The sequence below is a fragment of the Equus asinus genome, unplaced genomic scaffold (assembly GCF_041296235.1).
Source record: "Equus asinus isolate D_3611 breed Donkey unplaced genomic scaffold, EquAss-T2T_v2 contig_109, whole genome shotgun sequence".
Lineage (NCBI taxonomy): Eukaryota > Metazoa > Chordata > Mammalia > Perissodactyla > Equidae > Equus > Equus asinus.
Genome location: NW_027224749.1, coordinates 1 through 5,702, shown reverse-complemented (window position 1 = coordinate 5,702; position 5,702 = coordinate 1). Strand labels below are relative to the sequence as shown.

At 55.7% G+C, this 5,702-nt stretch overlaps 1 long non-coding RNA gene across 2 annotated transcripts; it reads left to right on the top strand.

Moving 5' to 3' along the window:
- Positions 1–270: 270 nt before the first annotated feature.
- Positions 271–5,316, top strand: LOC139042932 (uncharacterized). 2 transcript variants are annotated; one of them, XR_011500025.1, is made up of 3 exons: positions 271–2,942; positions 4,232–4,466; positions 4,754–5,316. It is a non-coding gene; the product is annotated as an uncharacterized lncRNA (long non-coding RNA). The 2 variants fall into 2 exon arrangements; XR_011500024.1 differs by having other exon boundaries at positions 2,578–2,942; positions 4,750–5,302.
- The last annotated feature ends 386 nt before the right edge of the window (positions 5,317–5,702 follow it).

Below are 5,702 nucleotides of genomic sequence, written 5' to 3'. Positions count from 1 at the left end.
GATAAGAATATGGATTTCAGCAGGGCTTCCCGTCCTCATCAACAAGCAGAAGCACCCAAATGGTGGGGGTTGGGGGGCAGAGACCTCACAGCCATTCCCTCCACAAATCGAGTTCCCCGGGACATCCTCACAGCGCCGTGCTGTGAGTGTGTGTGGGTGTTTAAAATGGAGTAAATGTGGACGTGGAACTGCTCCGTGAAACCAAAATAACAACAGTCGTAGATCTTCTTTGGTCATTTAGAAAATTCTTTTTTTTTTTTTTTTCCCCAGCGGTGCACGTATTTCCCTTCCAAAAAAGAAGAACGGGAAAGGAGATGTTAAAGGCAAGCAGAGAGAGGAAAACTGTTGCAAAACAAAAGCTGAGCTCCCGTCCGAGGGAGGCCTCCTCCATTGGAGGCCTAGGAAATCATTCTGACAAAATGGAGGATCTCTGTCTTTGGTGTCGATTCCCTCAGAGGTCAAGAGAAACCTTTTCCAATGTCTTTATCAGGAGGAGACTAGAAGTTAGAGAAAAGTATCCTTTCGGGAGTGAGAAAAACAAATTCTGATTTTGCATCAGCTTCCCTCCGATCTTGAAACTCATTGACTTGATTCCATTCTGTCGACGGAAATAATCCGGAACCAATCTATCCGTGAAAATCGGGGTGCGTTTATTCTGAGCTAAAATGTGAGGACTGTGGCCCGGGGCCTTTCTTCCCGAAGGAAGAGAGGGTGCCCGGGAAGTGGGGTGTACAGAGTGCTTCTAGACCCCCAGAGAGGACGTTTCACATAGGATCGAAAGGTCCCTTGGATGATAGTCGCGAGACTGCTCTGTCGGCACAGCGATCGACAGACACTGCTGGGTGGCAGGTCTGTTGTCTGGGCCTGGGTGGTCACAGGGGAGCCGGATGGTCAAAGGTGAGCGCAACCATCCGCTCCTAGCCTAAGGAAAGATGCCTCTCCTTAAGGAAAGGCCCGAGCACGGGGAAGCTGCTCCTTTCCCTTAAGGGCATTGGTTCTTGCCGTAGGAAATGTGTAAAGCGGATCTACGATGCGATGCGTGCTCGACGGCCACGTCAGGCCCTTTTCGAAAAACACTGTCAGGCCGAATTAGGCCGACACCCAATGGCTTCCTCATAGACTCCCATAGATCCTATCGCTCGCCATTTCTATCTGTCCACTCGTTCCAATTTTAGGCCACTTGACCACGAACAGGCCTTTTTCTCAGATTATTTTCCCCGTGAAACTTTGATCACCTTTTCACAGACAAAACGATCTTTACTTTTTAGGCCCTCTTGCCTGAAGGCAGCCATCTCACTTTCCTTGAACACAAAGATGTTTCCCATATTCACTTTTAGTGGCTTTTTGTTTTGTTTTGTTTTGTTTTGAGGACGATGAGCCCTGAGCTAACTGCTGCCAATCCTCCTCTTTTTGCCGAGGAAGGCTGGCCCTGAGCTCACCTCCGTGCCCATCTTCCTCTATTTCATATGTGGGACGCCTACCACCACGTGGCTCGCCCAGCGGTGCCACGTCCACCCCCGGGATCCGAACTGGCGAACCCCGGGCCGGCGAAGCGGAACAGGCACACTTAACCAGCGCGCCACCGGGCCGGCCTAGTGGCTTTCATCGCATTTGTTAAGTAGATTTTTTAACCCTCACGAACCTTAATTTTGGTGAAAACTAAGAAGCCAGCAATTAGGAACTGTCCTTCCCATGAGCATTCCGTCGCTTGGCCAATGTCTAAACACTTGGCCACTTTTAGAAACATGGGATTTCATAGGTTTATCTTTTCCTTCGCTTTATTTGATTTCATCTCACTTTAGTTTTTGGGTGAGGAAGATCGGCCCTCACAGAGCTAACGCCTGTTGCCAATCTTCCGTTTTTGTTTTTTTTTTCCCCCCTCCCGATTTTTCTCCCCCAATCCCCCCCATGACATAGTTGTCTATCTTAGTTGAGGGCCCTTCCAGTTGTGGCATGTGGGACGCCGCCTCCACACGGCCCGACGAGCGGTGCCGTGTCCGTGCCGTGCCCGGGATCTGAACCGGCAAAACCCTGGGCCGCCGAAGGGGAGCTTGTGAACTTAACCACTCGGCCACGGGGCCGCCCCTGTCCGTGGACTTTTTTATCACCTGATTTCACCTCGCAAAACTTCAAAGCTTCAAGTTATCAGAGAGGTTTGGGAAGTTGTTTTTATTAATTTAATTAATTTATTTTTCGAGGAAGACGAGCCCCGAGCTGACACCTGCTGCCAATTCTCCTCTTTTTGCCCCGGGAGAGTGATCCCGAGCTAACATCCGTGCCCATCCCCCTCCCCTTGATAGGCGGGACGCTGACCACAGCGTGGCTCGCCAAGCGGCGCCACGTCCGCACCCTGGATCCGAACCTGCGAACCCCTGGCTGACAAAACGGAACGTGCGAACTTAACCGCTGTGCCGCCGGGCTGGCCCTTCGGGAAGTTATTTTCAGGACACGGGCCATAAACTAGAATCACCGCTACAGGTTTATCGGAGCGACATCAGCGTTCGTGGTGGATTGAGTCGTCCCCTCTGTCTCTCCCCTCCAGGGCACAACCAAAGGGACGTCTATCGACCCACCCACCAAGGATTCCCCCCCCCCCCCCGCACGGCACAGCAGGATGCCTGAGAGATCCACGCAGCCCTACAGCGGCAAGTCACATTCGCACAGTCAAAATTCAATGGCAGAGACAAAACGTTAAGGTCAGTGAGAGGGAAGAGAATAACCGGCCCAGGAGCAACGGTGTGAAGAACACGGAGAAGACGGGTCCTAGACGCCGGGGTCCCCGGAGCAGTGATTTGATCAGAGGCCCGCAAACGTCCACGATCTCCACACCACGTTTATGGCCGACTGCGTGCGTGGGTCCTTTGGAATCGACCAGGCTACCGTCCGGGCCACTTTGGGACATCGTGTCCAGCTGCCCCGAGCGGTGGAGCTGTCGTTCAAGTGTAAGATGGGGCCCGTCCGGGGAGAGAATGGGGACGGGGAAAGGGAGGCCGCGGGAAGTCACAGAGTCTGAGGTGTTCGGGGGAGACTGACTCTTCTGAAGTGGAGGTGGTAGAAGGAGAGCAGCAGGATTTTTGGATTTTTGTTCCCTCTGTTAGGTATCTGGGTCCGGAGGAGAGTGGGGCGGGGGGGGGGCGGGTGGTGGTGGTGGTGGTGGGTGTGAGGCTGAGGCGGGGCTGGTGTTTCCTTTCCGAGTCAGGTGGAAGAGCTCCTCCAGTGGAGGTTTTTAGACAAGGGGTCTGGTCTGGCAGGATGGGAGGTTGCGGGTTGAGCCACAGGGGAATCTGTCGTAGCTCAGACTCGGGCCTTTGAAGAAATAGACAGAGAGAGGAGTTTTGCTCTGTCTGTCACCGCAGCCGGCACCTCAGGAGCAACAACAGGAGGCTTCCCGAATGAGTGAAGGGGCAGGAGCCAGCGTGCCCCGTGCCTCTCTCAGCCCTGCGCCGGCAGGGAAGGAAGCAGGCAGGCAGGCCTCAGGGCTACTCCCGTCCTACTGCCCGGTGGTCCCTGTCCCGGCCCCGCCCCCACTCTCCCCCTGACCCTCACCGCTCCCCAGCCCTCTTCTCAGCCAGAGAGGCGATGGGGGGGGGGGGCGGTGCGGTCCCAGAACAAGTTTCCTCTCATCCGCCATCATCTTGCCACCCTGACGACTTGGCCTGAGATCCGGCCTAGGCTGTACCCGTGTGTGGTTTTCCTGTGGACAAGGGGGCCGGTTCACCATTTCGGAAGAAACCCCTAGCCTTCCACTGCCGAGTCGCCAGCCTGGGAGGGGGGAGGGGGGAGGGGGGAGGGGAGGTCAGGCCCATTCATTCCGATGGGCCTGGCGTCAGGGCTTCATTCAAGTGCAGGAAGCTCTCTCCCATGGCCTCGGGCTTTTTCCCATTGAACGGCTTTCTTCAATTCCCCCACCCTTAGGCCGCAGTCCACCAAGGGCCGGGAGGCAGGGAGGGAAGATGTTGGGGCAGGGTGGCTGTCTGAGAAACTCGCCTCATCTGGGGCAGAAAGAGTGCCCCCCTCCTTTCTCTAACCCTACTAGACTGCTTGAGGATCACGGACGGTTTGGCTCATCGATGAGCCCTGCGTTATGGGCCCGGCAAGCAAACTCCTAACGGGCAACCCGCCGCTCTAGGCGTGTGTGGGTTTTTTGATCTTTCACCTTCAAGTTCGCACGACATCGGTCCGTGTCCCCCGCCCCGGCTTCCCATGGGAAATCCTCCGTCTCTTTCCACAGACTCACTGGCGACTTCACACAGTGCCTGCCTCCTCCTCCTTAGGAAGGAAGGAAGGAAGGAAGGAAGGGGCTGACCCCGTGGCCGAGCAGTTGAGTTTGCACGCTCCGCTTCAGCGGCCCGGGGCTTGGAAGGTTCGGATCCTGGGCTCGGACACGGCACCGCTCATCAAACCACGCTGAGGTGGCGTCCCACACGGCAGAACCAGAGGGACCCTCAAAGAGAATATAGAACTAGGTACTGGGGTGCTCTGGGGAGAAGAAGAAGAAGGAGGAGGAATAAAAAGAAAAGAAAAGATTGGCAATGAGCTCGGGTGCCAGTCTTTAAAAAAAAAAAAAAAAAGAGGAAGAAAGATGGACAAACAGGAACGAATCCCACTGACGGCACCTCCAAATGGTGGGGGGCAGGGGGGTGGGGGGGGTGGGGAGTGGCATCATCGGGCCAAGGGTGACTCTAAGCGTGATCCCGCGGTTGTGTTATTTGACATTTTATCGAATCGATTTATTATTTTATTTTTGAGGAAGATGAGCCCTGAGCGAACATCTGCCACCAATCCTCCTCTGTCGGCCGAGGAAGACTGGCCCTGAGCTGACATCCGTGCCCATCCCCCTCTACTTTCCAGGTGGGACGCCTGCCACAGCGTGGCTCGCCAAGCGGTGCCGGGTCCTGTGCCCGGGATCCGGACCGGCGAACCCGGGGCCGGCGGAGCAGAACGTGCGAACTTCACCGCCGCGCCACCGGGCCGGCCCCCGGAGTTGTTTTGAAAATCCAGTAAGGGGCTGGCCCCGTGGCCGAGTGGTTAAGTTCGCGCGCTCCGCTGCAGGCAGCCCAGTGTTTCATCGGTTCGTTCGGATCCCGGGCGCGGACACGGCACTGCTCATCAAACCACGCTGAGGCGGCGTCCCACATACCACCGCTAGAAGGACCCACCGCGAAGAACACACAACTACGTACCGGGGGGCTTTGGGGAGAAAAAGGAAAGACAAAAAATAAAATCTTCCAAACTCCAATAAAACTTTGAGTGAAGACGACGAGGAGGATGCGAAACGTATCTCACGCCTCCGAGCCGAGCCGTCCGTTTAGGTTTAGGAAGGGGGACGAGGACCCTTTGTAAGCGACATCCCTTTTTAAGCACCATTCTAAACCACAGAACAGAACTCCCTCTCCTCGACCCGGAGCGAGGAGGTTCCTGGGTGTGTCAGAGAGGGTCACGTCCTCTGCAGCACGAACGAACCGCCAGGGTTCGGCCACGGGAAAGAATTTCTTCCTCTCCAGGGGGACTAAAAGTCACCGACGGCAGCGGGCGTAGGTGCTATCCTTCCCGTCCAGGAAAGGCAGGGAGAACTTCAGCCGTGAAGAGAAGGAGGTCTTCCTCACTCCCCGTTTTGGGAGGGCCCCTTTGGCAGGGGAGTTTTGTCTCCTGATTTCAAGTCAGGAAGAAAAGGGAGAGAGAGAGAGAGAGAGAGAGAGTGT